Below are 16,789 nucleotides of genomic sequence, written 5' to 3' on the forward strand. Positions count from 1 at the left end.
AGCCCTGTGGTATGGGGGTGTCACACTCAGAAACAGTCTCTGGTCCCAGTCCAAAAGGGACCACCTGACATTAAACTCACACAGGTGATTTTCTGAGCTTAGGGAAGTATTTTAGTCAGTTTTTTCACTGCTGTGACTAAAATATCTGACCAGAACAATTTTAGGGAGGAAAAGTTTATTTGGAGGCTTTTGATTTCGAAGGTCTTAGTCCACAGAAGGCTGGCTCCATTCCTTGGGTTTCGATGTGAGGCAGACCATCATGGTGGAAGAGTGTGGCAGAGGGAAGCAGCCACATGATGATCAGAAAGCAGAGAGAGTGCTCACTTTGGCAGCACACATACTAAAATTGGAATGATACAGAGAAGATTAGTATGGCCCTGTGCAAGGATGACATACAAATTTGTGAAGCATTCCATATTTTTGAGAGAAAATACAAGAAGGAAATATCGCAATTGACACATCTGAAATACAGAAGATAATTAGAAACTATTTTGAAAATTTATACTTTAATAAAATAGAAAAATAAGACATCAACAAATTTCTAGAGACATATGACCTACCCAAACTGAATGAGGAAGTCTTACATGATTTCAACAGATCAATTTCAAGTAATGAAATAGAAAATGCCATCAAAAGCCTACCAATCAAGAAAAACCCAGGACAAGATGGAGTTTCAGCTGATTCTATAAGACTTTCAAAGAAGAATTAACATCAATACTCCTCAAAGCATTCCATGAAATAGAAAAGAAGGGAACCCTTCCAAACTCATTCTATGGGCTAATGTCACCCTGAAACCAAAACAAGATAAAGACACATCAAGAAAGAAAACTTCAGACCAATATCCCTGATAAACATAACATATTATAGTGATACAGCCACCTCAATGTTTGTAGCAGCTCAATTCATAATAGCTAGACTATGGAACCAACCTAGGTGTCTCTTAATAGATGAATGGATAAGAAAATGTGATATATATACTCAGTGGACTATTACTCAGATTTAAAAAGAGTAAAATTATGGCATTTGCCAGTAAATGGTTGGAGTTAGAGAATACCATGCTAAGCAAAATAAGCCAATCCCACAAAACCAAACGCCAAATGTTTTTCTCTAATATGCAGATGCTAATACACAATAAAGTCGGGGGCATTAGGGAAGAATAGAGTTACCTTAGATTAGGTAGAAGGAAGTGATGGGAGGGGAGGGGAGGGGATGTGGGAATAGGAAAGATAGTAGAATGAAACAGACATTATTACTGTATGCATATATGTGACTACATGATCAATATGATTCTGCAACATGTACATAGAGAAAAATGAGAAATTATATCCCATCAATGTATGATATATCAAAGTGCATAAATGCATTTTACTGTCATATATAACTAATTAAAACAAATTTTAAAAATCGAAAAAAAGAGAGACTCCACTCTCTAGATACAAAAATATACACCCCATAGCTATACCGCCAATGAACCACTTCCTCCAGCCACACCCCCCGCCTCCAGTCACCACTCAATTAATCCCATCAGGGATCAATTCACTGATTAGGTTGAAGATATAACCCAATCATTTATTCTCCAAACCCTCTTGCATTGTCTCACATGTAAGCTTTTAGGGCACACAACATCTAAACCATAACAGGAAGTCTCTTGAAATGGAAAAAACAAATGAGAACTTTATTGATTAGAAACAGGAGACAACATCTTTACTGATTTTTAACCTAATCCCTTCATAAGGGCTCTCTTGGATTAATGCAAAGCCAATAAACTATAGCACTTATCCTTAACAAGTGTCAAAAATTAACAGCAGGTGTTAGAGGAAAGGAGACTATCTTGTTTCAGAGTATAATAAAAAAAAAGAATTGTCACTGATTTGTCATATTTAATTAAGAAAGAGCTAGTGTGGTTGGTTATTAATTACATCTAAACAACACACATACTAAAGGAGCGGGGTTTTTCCCATTTTACAGAATCGTATTCCACACTATGAAATGGAGAATAAGATCTAGCAGTCATCTAAAAGGATCCTAATTTCTTGGTACATGTTTTGACACTCAGTGTCCACAGCTGATGAGATCAGTGGGGGACAGGAGGGCACACAGAGTAGCTGGAAAGATGAAGAAAGAATAAAAGTAATGTTGAGGGAAGAGGCATGAATCCAACTGAACTGAGACTAAATTCAACAGGAAAGAGACTAGAGTAAGCATGATTAGGGTAAAGGTATTTTATCCTTCAAAAAAAGCTGGTTACAGCTACGTATCTCATCACACAATGGCATCACTTTATTATCTAATATATTATATTTAAAAACACTAAAAGGAGTGTAAAATGCATGGGTTAGAGGTAATAAGCCTTTTCTCTAATTTGAGCAATGATTATCTCTTCAAATGTTTAAAGTTTTCTTTAGTCTTCATGGTTTCTTGGACACACAGAAACGAAAGAGGTTTTCATGGAAGAATACCAAAGACAACTAAAGAGATAGAGAGTGGGTACTTGAGTTAAACATTAATTGGCCTTGAAAAGAAAGGAGGCACCTTAACAGTGATGCTCTAGATGGCTAAGAGTTTTTCCCATGGGAGTCAGGGCAAACCATTGCAATATTCTTCATGGTGAGAGACAGGTGCACACAGAAGATAGTCACTAACAGAGGTAGATAGTTTATAAATATTTCTCAGATACAAAATGAATGAGAAAATTGCCTTTAGTCTGGCCCAAATCTTTTCACTAGCATTTCATATTAATAGAGTAACAACTGTCAAATTTCAATTGCAAAGTTTCATTCCGCAACCCTACCTACTAAATTTAAAATTACAAATGGTCACATGTGTGGATCCCTGGCACTCCATACAATGCTGGTAAGACAGAAAATTGGTACCACCTTTTGGAAATCTGTTTGGTAGCATATACTGAAGCTGAAGAGACAGGCACATACTCCTCAACCTAACATAGACCTAACAGAAATACGTAGGTATAATCACCAAAAGACATGTATGTCCCAGAATGTTCATAGCAGAACTCTTTGTAATGACTAAACCCTAGAAAAAGTGTAAGTGTCAGTCAACATTGGAATGAAATCAGTGGTACCTTTTTACAATGGAATCCCATTCTGCAATGAGAATGATAAACAAAGCTGAGAGGAAGAAGACAAGCACTACATCATATATATCTAGGATTCCATTATGGAAAGTTCATGAACAAGCAAATTTAAAGTATGGTGCTAGAAATCGAAATAATGGTATCCTTTTTCAATATACATTGACTAGGTACAGTTTCCCTCAGTATCATCAGAGGATTAGTTTCAGGACCCCCTGATGATACCAAAATCCAGGAATGCTCAAGTCCCCAATATAAAATGGCACATTATTTGCATATAATTCATGTACATTCTATTTCAAATCATTTATATATTACTTATATTACCTGATACAATGTAAATGTCACATAAATAGTTGTGATAGTGTATTGTTCAGGGAATGATAATAACATGGAAAAAAAATCTCTACATGCTTCATACAGATGCAATTTTTTTGCCTGAACATTTTCAACCTCAGATTGAATCTGTAGATGTGAAACCAGTGAATATTTTGTGTATCTTTATCCTCCAGATTAGGACATGTTGAATTTTTCTAGATATGCAAGTTTTTTAGTGGAATTTGATTTGAAAAAATATATTCTCTTACATAGCCCTAAATGTCCATTATCTATTATATCACATTGCTTTACTCTGCAATTTTTTCTCACTCATCTTTAAAATATTTTGTCATTATCTGATAGAAATATATACTTTTCTATTTCTTTTTGTCCAATTGCCAGATTGATGGGGCCATAACTTATTTTCTATATCTTAATTCTTGGCTGTTATTAAGTGGGTTTCATTCTTTGGAAATAAAATACACTTTATCTGGAAAAAAAACTTTTTATACTTCTTTTGAATTTATATACATGAGACATATGGGGTAAGTTTGGAAAGTTTAACACTGATTTAGTATATGTCATCAAGGAATTTGATGTTGGTATTTTAACAGTATTTTCAAAGTCTTGTCTTTTAAATACAGATGGAAATATAAAAAATAAAATAATATGATTTAGACCAAAAAAATCCAGTGTTGGAAAGTGGATGGAAAATAAATGCAATGTGCCTGGCCAGCAGAATTAACCAGAGAAAGAACAGGATAAGTACATGGCATTCATCATGCTACATTCTACCATTGCACATTTGCAATTTTTCATAAAAAAGATTTTAAAATAATCACTTAGAAAATCCCACCAAAACAAACAATAAGTTTATTTCAGGCTTGTAGAGTTTGAAGGGGCCTATTTAAATAAACGCACATAAATAATTTTATGTCACCATGTACAGACTTAACCATATATTCACCTACTAATAGCATCATAGATTTCCCTCTAAACCTCCATAAAATTCAATGCTAATATTTTGCCCAAAGGAAAAAAACCTGAAGACTGTTAATTCAACATATCATTTCATATTTCTCTTTTAAGTTCTTCTAGATCAAACCACATTTTTGAAGTGACAGGATTATAATTTTTCATGCTTTGCAACCAGTATTTAATGCTTTGAATCATGAAAATTTAATTCCAACTCCACAATTAAAACTATCATCAGAACAAAAATTCTGGATTGAAAGATTTTAAACTATTGTTATTTATGGAAAAAATAATACACTACGTAGCAGATAAGTACCTTATTTCACTAAGCACGGGAGGAAAAAATAGCTCTGTTTTCCCTCTTGGTTTGTTTAATGCTGTCAGTAAATGTTTTCCAACAAGCAAAATTGAAAAAGATTTGACCAAAGGGCATTCCAGCCTAGAGAAGGAAACCACATTGGGAAGTTCTGAGAATAAGGAGATGCCCCAGGACATGGTCCTTCTCCAGGCATTATGAGCATATGCAAATGCTTAGAACACAGACATATTCCTGCTTAAATTTCTGTTGCATTTGTGGTGGAGAGCAGGAGGGTGGGAATACCATCTTCTGTGCCTCTCACAGCCTTCCATGGTGTGTAAAGGAATGGACCTGGTATGAATGTCAAAATCCTGGGCATTGATAATGTAGGGCCCAGAGTAGGAAGCAGCCTGTGGCTGCTAGAACAAAGTACCACAGACTGGGTGGCTTAAAATAAAAGAAGTTTGTTTTCTCACAGTCTCGGAGGCCAGAAGTCAAAAACCGAGGTGTCAGCAGGCCACACTTCCTCCAGAGGCTCTAGCAGGGAATTTGTTCCTTGCCCTTCCAGCTTCTGGACAGCTGCCAACACTCATTGACCTGTGGCTACATCACCCCAGCCTCTGCTTTCAACTTCACATCTCTGTGTATGCTTCTCCTCTCCCTTTGCCTTTCTATTATAAAAACATGTGATGGCATTTAAAGCCCTGATGATCCAGCCCTGAGAAATCTTTTATTTCAAAATCCTTAAGTATATCTGCAAAGGTCACTTTTCCAAAAAATGATAAAATTCACAGGTTCTTGGGACAAGGATGTGAACTTAACTGGGGGGGGATGACATCACCTCCCACAGCATCCATCACTCCCTCTTTGTCCACTGTGTATTCTTCATGATCTCAACCTGTCAAGCTCCGCTTGTGGCCCCACCTGGGATACACCTTCCTGCTGCTTCAACCCTTCCCACTACCCCTTGCAACTCATTTTCAACCTTCATATCCCAATTGATCACTCACTTTCTACTGACAACATCACGTTCTTCTGGTCTGTTTTCCTTCATGGAAATCAACTCAGCACTTTATATCTCATCACTTATGTCTCTCTTCCCCTTGAAATTCCATGAAAATAATTGATCATGCTTATTTTGTCCAAAGTTTTGAACTGTTGATGCTAATAGCCGAGGTCAGCATCCCCTTCAAAATGAACACAGATGGGACCAAGGGCAAAAAGTATGCAGCACACCTGGAATATTATTTGCTGTCACTCCACCTTTGTGGGGGTGACAGTGAAGAGGGTTGGAAGAAGAGAATGAGCTCCCAGGATGGGCTGTGATCTCTGTAAGGGTCACTAATTTATAGGAAGAAAGAGAACAGGGAGTTGGTCACTGGCTCTTGGAGATGAAAATGGCCAGTACTTTTCCAAGGAAAACAGACTCATCTATCATCTTTGGCATGTTTCAGGGTTACTAACCCTAGGCATGAAAAAGGATCACAGATCCTTAACTAAGGTAAAAACAGGACAAATAAACTTGTTTCAAACCCTAACTGCTTTCTAAAAAGGGTGGTCCTAATGACTAGGGTTGCTTTATTTCTTTTGTGCCCCATGTTAAAATAGATTAGGATAAGCAAAGTGTGGGGGGGGCACTTAAGAAGTCATGAATTGCTCTGCCTGGTGGAATAGAAAGCTGACTGAAGGGGAAAAGATGACTCAATTAAGCAGAGCTGTAGATACTGTTAAAAAGAAGGCTCTGTGGCCACAGTGGTGCATGCCTACAGTCCCAGCCACTCAGCAGGATGATGCAGGAGACTTGCTGGATCCCAGATGTTTGAGACTAGCCTGGGCAACACAGTGAGAATCTACTTTAAAAAAAAAAATGTTTTTCAAAGAAAAGTCCCTTGAGGTAGCACAGCAGGAATCAGGGAATAGGTACTACATTCTTTGCTGCCTTATGTGGTGTAAATACTTACTTCCACCTCCATAAAGTAACCTTCACTCTGTCTACCCAGCTTGCAAGTGAATAACCCTGAGCAGCAGGCACAGCAGCACAGATGGGTATGTGCGCTGAGCTTAGTACAAACATGGTGTTTTAGTCAGCTTTTTTTCACTGCTGGCACTAGAAGACCCAACCAGAACAATTTTAGGGGAGGAAAAGTTTATTTAGGGGCTCATGGTTTCAGAGGTTTCAGTCCATAGACAGCTGGCTCCATTCCTTGGGGCTTGAGGTGAGGCAGAACATCATGGCAGAAGAATGTGGCTGAGGGAAGCGGCTCACATGATGATCAGGAAGGAGGGGGGGGGAGGGAGAGAAAGAAAGAGAGAGATTGATTCCACTCTCCAGATACAAAATATATACCCCCAAAGCCATGCTGCCAATGATCCACCTCCCCCAGCCACACCCTACCCACCTTTAGTTACCACTCAGTGAATCCCCATCAGGAGATTAATTAACTGATTGGGTTAAGGCTCTCATAACCCAATCATTTCTCCTCTAAACCTTCTTGTATTATTTCACACATGAGCTTCTGGAGGACATCTTATATCTAAACTATAACACACAGATATGGGACAGGCAGCAAGAGCTAGTGAGAAGAGGAAAGGAGTCTGGATCCCACCACAACCCGCACCAGGGAGGACACAGACCATCTTCCCTGTAAAGCAAGGTTCTCTAAGGCAGTACCACAGTGATGCAGAGATAAATCAGCTCCTGTTGACAGAGGATGATTTTCTGAGGAGCAAGACATAACCTAATAGAGGATGAAGTAGCTTTAGGAAGCTCCTGTTTCCATAGCACAGAGTTAAGGTTCTAGAGACCAGAAAGATCTAGTTTTAATCCCTCTCCTATATTTAGTGGTTGTCTGACACTAGGCAAGTTAATGAGCCTTTCTACTAGTCTTTCCTCATGAAGAAAGGAGGTAATAAGCATACATGCCTCTCTGGGAGGATCTATATCAAGATTAAATGAGATTGTGCATGTAAGCTGCTTAGTTCAGTTACTGGCATATAAGAGGTGTTCAATTAATGTTGGCAATTTTTACTCTTATTCTCATCTGTAAGGTCTTCATTCCTCAGCTATTGGACAGTAGAAACTATGTGGAACATATCAGGAAGAGAGTAACTTCCTTAGGGAGGATGCCTGAGAGAGTCACCATCTCTCAAAGCGCCAGTAGGATGTGATGCAGACAGATGTTAAAGTGACCACCTTTTTACAGGCTGTCCACTTGAGCAGGCAGACCCATGTCTCCTGCCTAAGCATACACAAGCCTCTCACCTCAGTCCTCCGCTTCAATTGCCATTGAGCCCCTAACCTGCTGCAGTTTCTTCATCTTCACTCTGCTATGGAAGGAGACAGCTCAAAAGAGCTCATCTTTTTTGGTCTGGCCCATGGGGTCCTGTCTGCTCTCCTTGCTGGAAAGGACAGACAGCCTGAAATGTAAATGCCCTGCCCACTGTGTGCTCTAGGCATCACTGCAGGGTGAACTGGTGGCAGGGAATTGCCTCACCAGCAATGATTAGGGACATTCAAACCCAAGTGGCAAAGTAAGCTTGTAGCCAAAGCCCTCAGTGAAACTACCCTGAGCATAAGGCCAGTGATGAGCAGTGGGCAGCTGTGGGGAGAAGGTGAAGGTGCCCTGGGACACAGAGTGTCTCAGCCTGTGGGTGGTTAGGGGTAGGGCCTGCTTCCCTCAGCAAGCTCTCCATAGAGACCAGTGCCAGGGCATTGACCCAACTGGGCATACAGCCACAAGAGTGACAGCTTCTAGCTGGACACAGTAGCACATGCCTGTAATCCCAGCAGCTTGAGAGGCTGAGGAAGGAGGATTTTGAGTTCAAAGCCAACCTCAGCAATTTAGCAAGGCTCTAAGCAATTCAGTGAGACCCTGTCTCTAAATAAAATACAAAATAAGGCTGAATGTGGCTCAGTGGTCAAGTGTCCCCAAGTTCAATCCCCATACCCCCCCCCAAAAAAGAGGGTAGCTTCTCTTCAACAGTGCCTATGTGCCATGAAATAAGCCAGATGAGTCACCTAGGTCACTTCTCATCTTTACCACCACACCAAACAATGAGCTTCAGAGCTGAGGAAACCAGTACAGAAAGAGGAGAAGTAACTTGCCCAAGATCACATATCTGATGTCCATGTAAGATTCTAATCCAAGTCTGTTTGACCCAGAAGCCCCAACTCCTTTCCCTATTGCAGGGCACAGTTACTGACTACTGGTCCCCACACATACCCAAAGCACAAGAGAGCTAAATGGTCAACTGGCAGACAAATGGGTAATGGAACATGAAGACAACATTGCCTACTATGTATGTGGTATGTGGGTAAATGGAATTAAAGGGGAAAATATCACTGCACCTTTGAATAGACTGGAGATCCACAGAAAAAAATAGGCCCTCTGTCAGGAATTCAACACCAAGTTACAGAAGCAGGTATACCCACTGCAGAAGGCTTCACCACTGATTAAGGCAATGCAGGGATGGGTATCCAGTCAGGGACATGGCTTAGACGCTATAGGGTAAGCCCTCAGATGAAGGTTCTGCCTTGTGAAGCTTTTAATGTCAGAAGAAAATCAAATGCCTGGCATTAGCTTACATAAAGAAGAACATGGAGAAAATAAAATGATAAACCAAAAATTTGTTTTCAGAAGTTTCTTTTATATCCCCAAAGCATGTTATTAAACTACAAGGAAAGCTCCTTGGAGAATGAAGTAGGCCTAATCCTGTGTACACACTGGTGAAAGCTGCCCACTGCTACAGGCGCCTACCACTCACCATTCCACAAAGACATTTTATAAGCAAGAAGTGACGGTATATCAGCTTTCAAAGGAAGAAGACAAAAATATACTCAATAACAAGGCAGACGTTTCTGTGGTTGTTTTGTTTCTGAAACACTGACTGACAGTGACTTCTAACCCAAACCATCAGCAAAGTGCTGATGGCCTCCTTTAGCTTCCACACTAAGCCCAAGAGTCTGAGTTGGCTTCATGCTGACGTGGGGAAAGCAGTTCAGGGGGTAAGGCACAGTCCATGGCTGAGATGTGAGCAGAGCCACATGGGACTCTAGTCTCGTTCTCTCAGCACACACAACCTTCCAACATAACTAGTAACATCCGTAAGCACCTGGCTCTGCTTTAAATTAAAACTCCACCAGATTGTCACTGATTCACTCCTCAGGAAAGCTGGATAATCTCCATCTTCAGAACATAGACATGGCCTATGTCTAGGACAACACGGCAGAGACAAAAGTGTGATTAGGAGCCTCATATATGCCCAGCTCCTAGGACTAGAAACCCTCTTTGGTACCCTGACAGATTTTGGATTCTATTTGATGGACTGGACAGTGGCCAAAATATTCTCTTGCCTTTTCCCTCTCTGACAGACTGAGGACTACCACCAAGAGAAGAATGCTATCAAATGCTTCATGAGGATGATGAAGAAACTATCATGAATTAATAAGCATTTGTTTTATTCTGGAGACAACAAGGCAGTTTATGTACATCCTTTCTGATACAATTCTTTTTTTTTTATTATTATTATTATTTTTTTTATTGTTGGTCGTTCAAAACATTACATAGTTCTTAATACATCATATTTCACAGTTTGATTCAGGTGGGTTATGAACTCCCAATTTTACCCCGTATACAGATTGCTGTATCACATCAGTTACCCTTCCATTGATTGACATATTGCCTTTCTCGTGTCTGATGTATTCTGCTGTCTGTCCTATTCTCTACTATCCCCCCTCCCCTCCCCTCCCCTCCCCTCCCCTTTTCTCTCTCTACCCCTTCTACTGTAAATCATTTTTTCCCTTTGTATTATCTTGTCTTACCCCTCCTTTCCTCTTATATATCATTTTGTATTACCCTGAGGATTGCCTTCTAATTCCATGCGATTTCCCTTCTCACTCCCTTTCCCACCCACCTCTCATCCCTGTTTAATGTACATCTTCTTCTCAAGCTCTTTGTCCCTACCCTGTCCTTGTTTACTCCCCTTATATCAAAGGAGTCATTTGGTATTTGTTTTTTAAAGATTGACTGGCTTCACTTAGCATAATCTGCTCTAATGCCATCCATTTCCCTCCAAATTCTATGATTTTGTCATTTCTTACTGCAGAATAATACTCCATTGTGTATAAATGCCACATTTTTTTAATCCACTCATCTATTGAAGGGCATCTAGGCTGATTCCACAATCTTGCTATGGTGAATTGTGTTGCTATGAACATCGATGTAGCAGTGTCCCTGTAGCATGCTCTTTTTAGGTCTTTTGGGAATAGACCGAGAAGGGGAATAGCTGGGTCAAATGGTGGTTCCATTCCCAGCTTTCCAAGAAATCTCCATACTGCTTTCCAAATTGGCTGCACCAATTTGCAGTCCCACCAGCAATGAACAAGAGTGCCCTTTTCCCCGCATCCTCTCCAGCACTTATTGTTGTTTGACTTCCTAATGGCTGCCAATCTTACTGGAGTGAGATGGTATCTTAGGGTAGTTTTGATTTGCATTTCTCTGACTGCTAGTGATGGTGAGCATTTTTTCATGTACTTATTGATTGATTGTATGTCCTCCTCTGAGAAGTGTCTGTTCAGGTCCTTGGCCCATTTATTGATTGGGTTATTTGTTATCTTATTGTCTAATTTTTTGAGTTCTTTGTATATTCTGGTTATTAGGGCTCTATCTGAAGTGTGTGGAGTAAAGATTTGTTCCCAGGATGTAGGCTCCCTGTTTATCTCTCTTATTGTTTCTTTTGCTGAGAAAAAACTTTTTAGTTTGAGTAAGTCCCATTTGTTGATTCTATTTGTTAACTCTTGCGCTATGGGTGTCCTATTGAGGAATTTGGAGCCTGATCCCACAGTATGTAGATCATAACCAACTTTTTCTTCTATCAGATGCCGTGTCTCTGATTTAATATCAAGCTCCTTGATCCATTTTGAGTTAACTTTTGTGGATGGTGAGAGATAGGGATTCAGATTCATTTTGATGCAAATGGATTTCCAGTTTTCCCAGCACCATTTGTTGAAGATGCTATCCTTCCTCCATTGCATGCTTTTAGCCCCTTTATCAAATATAAGATAGTTGTAGTTTTGTGGATTGGTTACTGTATCCTCTATTCTGTACCATTGGTCCACCCACCTGTTTTGGTACCAGTACCATGCTGTTTTTGTTACTATTGCTCTGTAGTATAATTTGAAGTCTGGTATCGCTATACCGCCTGATTCACACTTCCTGCTTAGCATTGTTTTTGCTATTCTGGGTCTTTTATTATTCCATATGAATTTCATGATTCTCTTTTCTATTTCTGCAAGAAATGCTGTTGGGATTTTGATTGGCATTGCATTGAACTTATTAAGAACTTTTGGTAATATTGCCATTTTGATGATGTTAGTTCTGCCTATCCATGAGCAGGGTATATTTTTCCATCTTCTAAGGTCTTCTTCTATATCTTTCTTTAGGGTTCTGTAATTTTCATTGTATAAATCTTTCACCTCTTTTGTTAGGTTGATTCCCAAGTATTTTATTTTTTGGGGGGATATTGTGAATGGAGTAGTTGTCCTCATTTCCCTTTCAGAGGATTTGTCGCTGATATACAGGAATGCCTTTGATTTATGCGTGTTGATCTTATATCCTGCCACTTTGCTGAATTCATTTATTAGCTCTAATAGCTTCTTTGTAGACCCTTTTAGGTCTGCTAGGTATAGAATCATATCATCTGCAAACAGTGATAATTTAAGTTCTTCTTTTCCTATTTTTATGCCTTTAATTTCTTTCGTCTGTCTAATTGCTCTGGCCAGTGTTTCGAGGACTATGTTGAACAGAAGTGGTGAGAGAGGGCATCCCTGTCTTGTACCCGATCTTAGTGGGAATGCCTTCAATTTTTCTCCATTCAGAGTGATGCTGGCCTGTGGCTTATCATAAATGGCTTTTACAATGTTGAGGTATGATCCAGTTATCCCTAATTTTTCTAGAGTTTTGAACATAAAGGGATGCTGTACTTTGTCGAATACTTTTTCTGCATCTATCGAGATGATCATATGGTTCTTATTTTTAAGTCTATTGATGTGGTGAATAACATTTATTGATTTCCGTATATTGAACCAGCCTTGCCTCCCAGGGATGAATCCTACTTGATCATGGTGTATAATTTTTTTGATATGTATTTGAATCGGATTTGCCAGAATTTTGTTGAGGATTTTTGCGTCAAGGTTCATTAGAGATATTGGTCTGTAGTTTTCTTTCTTTGAAGTGTCTTTGTCTGGTTTCAGAATCAGGGTGATGTTGGCCTCGTAGAACGAATTTGGAAGTGCTCCCTCTTTTTCTATTTCCTGAAATAGCTTGAAAAGTATTGGTGTTAGTTCCTCTTTAAAGGTTTTGTAAAACTCTGCTGTATACCCATCCGGTCCTGGGCTTTTCTTAGTTGGTAATCTTTTGATGGTTTCTTCTATTTCCTCTATTGTTATTGGTCTGTTTAGGTTGTCTATGTCCTCCTGACTCAATCTGGGCAGATCATAAGACTTAAGGAATTTATCTATGCCTTCACTATCTTCTATTTTATTGGAGTATAAGGATTCAAAATAATTTCTGATTATCATCTGTATTTCTGAAGTGTCTGTTGTGATATTGCCTTTTTCATCCCGTATGCTAGTAATTTGGGTTCTCTCTCTTCTTCTCTTCGTTAGCATGGCTAAGGGTCTGTCAATTTTATTTATTTTTTCAAAAAACCAACTTTTAGTTTTGTCGATTTTTTCAATTGTTTCTTTTGTTTCAATTTCATTAATTTCAGCTCTGATTTTAATTATTTCTTGCCTTCTACTTCTTTTGCTGTTGTTTTGCTCTTCTTTTTCTAGGATTTTGAGATGAAGTATGAGATCATTTATTTGTTGGTTTTTTTCTTTTTTTGAGGAATGAACTCCAAGCAATGAATTTTCCTCTTAGAACTGCTTTCAATGTGTCCCATAGATTCCGATATGTTGTGTCTGTGTTTTCATTTGACTCTAGGAAGTTTTTAATTTCCTCCTTAATGTCTTCTAGAACCCACTGATCATTAAGCAACCTATTGTTCATTCTCCAGGTGATGCTTGATTTTTCCTTCCTTCTTTTATCATTGATTTTCAGTTTCATTCCATTATGATCAGATAAGATGCATGGTATTATCTCTACCCCTTTATATTGTCTAAGAGTTGCCCTGTGACATAATATATGGTCTATTTTTGAGAAGGTTCCATGTGCTGATGAGAAAAAAGTGTAATTACTTGATGTTGGGTGGTATAGTCTATATATGTCAATTATGTCTAGGTTGTTAATTATGTTATTGAGTTCTATAGTTTCCTTATTTAACTTTTGTTTGGAAGATCTGTCCAGTGGTGAGAGAGGTGTATTAAAGTCTCCCATGATTATTGTATGGTGGTCTATTAGACTCTTGAACTTGAGGAGCGTTTGCTTGATGAACATAGCAGCCCCGTTGTTTGGGGCATATATATTTATGATTGTTATGTCTTGTTGGTGTATGGTTCCCTTGAGCAGTATGAAGTGTCCTTCTTTATCCCTTTTGATTAACTTTGGCTTGAAATCTATTTTATTAGATATGAGTATGGACACTCCTGCTTGTTTCCGCAGTCCATATGAGTGGTATGATTTTTCCCACCCTTTCACCTTCAGTCTATGAATATCTTTTCCTATCAGATGCGTCTCCTGTAGGCAGCATATTGTTGGGTCTTGTTTTGTGATCCATTCTACTAGCCTGTGTCTCTTAATTGGTGAGTTTAAGCCATTAACATTTAAGGTTATTATTGAGATATGATTTGTTCTTCCAGCCATATTTGTTTATTGATGTTACTAAACCTGATTTGTTATCCTCTTTGACTACTTTCCCCCCTTTACTGTCCTACCTCCCATTGTTGGTTTTCAATGTTATTTTCCATTTCCTCTTCCTGTAATGTTTTGCCAAGGATTTTTTGAAGAGATGGTTTTCTAGCTGCGAATTCTTTTAACTTTTGTTTATCATGGAAGGTTTTAATTTCATCTTCTATCCTGAAGCTTAATTTCGCCGGATACACGATTCTTGGTTGGAACCCATTTTCTTTCAGTGTTTGAAATATGTTATTCCAGGATCTTCTAGCTTTCAGAGTCTGTGTTGAGAGATCAGCTGTTATCCTGATTGGTTTACCCCTAAATGTAATCTGCTTTCTTTCTCTTGCAGCTTTTAAAATTCTCTCCTTATTCTGTATGTTGGACATCTTCATTATAATGTGTCTAGGTGTGGATCTCTTATGATTTTGCACATTCGGCGTCCTGTAGGCTTCTAGGATTTGGGATTCTGTCACATTCTTCATGTCTGGGAAGTTTTCTTGTATTATTTCACTGAATAGATTGCTTAATCCTTTGGTTTGGAGCTCTGTGCCTTCCTGTATCCCAATGACTCTTAAGTTTGGTCTTTTGATATTATCCCATAGCTCTTGAATGTTCTGCTCATGGTTTCTTAGTAGACTTGCTGAGCTATCTATGTTCTTTTCAAGTTGAAATACTCTGTCTTCATTGTCTGATGTTCTATCTTCTAAGTGATCCACTCTGCTGGTAGTATTCTCAATTGAGTTTTTAAGTTGGTTTATTGTTTCCTGCATTTCTAGTATTTCTATTTGTTTGTTTTTTATTACCTCTATCTCCCTGTGAAATTGATCTTTTACTTCCTGGATTTGTTTGTCAATGTGATCTTTCATTGTCTGATTTTGCTGTCTCATGTCTTCCTTGAGACTCCAGATCATCTGAAGCATATATATCCTGAACTCTTTATCTGATATTCCATCTGTTGCAGCTATTACCTCTTCTAAAGTTGAGTTGACCTGCATTGCTTGTGATCCTATCTTTCCTTGTCTTTTCATACTGCACGCTCTTCTTTCTGCTTGGTGCAACTGTTGTGTTTTTGAAATTTACTAGCCTGAAATCACCTCTTCCGTAGCTGAATGAACTGTGATCAGTAGAACATGGGGATGATTACATCATCTCTCTGAAATGGCGGCTGCTGTCCTCCTCTGTGGTCCGACCAGTGTCTGGAACCAAACTGGACCGCTTCTCTCCTCTGTCTCAAAGCTGAAACTCAGCCCTAAGCGCTGCCAAAGTCCTAGCACCAAACCGCTAGAGGCCGTTCACAGACTCAGGCCTGCGGGGCCCAGTCCAGCCGCCTCCGCCTCCGTGGCTGGCGGGATTGTGTTCCTGCTCTGCGTTGCTCCAGACCGGCTGGAAGGGGGTGGGGTGGTAGGAGTGTGGATCCTAATGCTGAACCGCCAGAGGCCGTTCACAGACTCAGCCCTGCAGGGCCCAGATCAGCCGCCGCCGTGACCCGCAGGGTTGTGTCCCTGCTCCGCGTTGCTCCGAACCGGCTGGAGGGGGGTGGGGTGTTAGGAGTGTGGATCCTAGCGCTGAACCGCCTGAGGCCGATCCCAGACTCAGCCCTGCAGGGCCCAGATCAGCCGCTGCCGTGACCGGCGGGATTGTGTCCCTGATTCGCGTTGCCGAGATTCAGTCACCTGGGACAAACTGACCCCTCACACAGACTTACTAGTTATCGGCAGGTCTCCTTTCAGTGGAATATTGTTAGAAGATCCTCAGCAGGTCCCATGCAAGTGTATTTATGTGTCTCTCTGATCCTGTTACTGCGGAGGTATAGAAAATGCTGCTTGCTCTCCGGCCGCCATGTTGGATCCCCCTGATACAATTCTTTTAAGCCCTTGAAACAGTTCTCCAAGAGAGCAATTTTAAAACAGCATTTTATGTAAGTGGAAATTGTGGCTTGAAAAGGCCAAGTGACTATCTGTGGGCTACACAGATCACACATATAGTAGAAGCAGAATCAGGATCCACACCCATGTTTTTCTCTCTCCAAAGCTTTTGCTCTTACACAAAAGGACTTCTGCTGAGTTACCTTAAGCCTAAAAATTGAAGACATACAGATTGTGCACACAGAACTATCACTTGAGAGCCATTACTGGGCCAAAGATTTCCCCCATTTGGTACCCCACGATGACAAAATAGGGCCTCACATCAGAAGGGGCTTCTGCACCAATATAGCACACCTGATTTACCAGTGTACAAAAAGTGTTTCAAAACAGTTTGTTAAAACATTCA

The 16,789-nt window shown here is 39.7% G+C and overlaps 1 protein-coding gene and 1 non-coding gene across 2 annotated transcripts in view; one reads left to right on the forward strand and one right to left on the reverse strand.

Annotated features, from left to right (window-relative positions):
- Stxbp6 (syntaxin binding protein 6) overlaps positions 1-16,789 on the reverse strand; it is a 254,435-nt gene that overhangs the window by 145,921 nt on the left and 91,725 nt on the right. The gene's annotated exons all lie outside the window — the stretch shown is intronic.
- On the forward strand, positions 317-422 carry LOC113200924 (U6 spliceosomal RNA). The gene has a single exon (XR_003303094.1). It is a non-coding gene; the product is annotated as a U6 spliceosomal RNA (small nuclear RNA).

Source organism: Urocitellus parryii, chromosome 6 (assembly GCF_045843805.1).
Source record: "Urocitellus parryii isolate mUroPar1 chromosome 6, mUroPar1.hap1, whole genome shotgun sequence".
In the NCBI taxonomy this organism is placed as follows: Eukaryota; Metazoa; Chordata; class Mammalia; order Rodentia; family Sciuridae; genus Urocitellus; species Urocitellus parryii.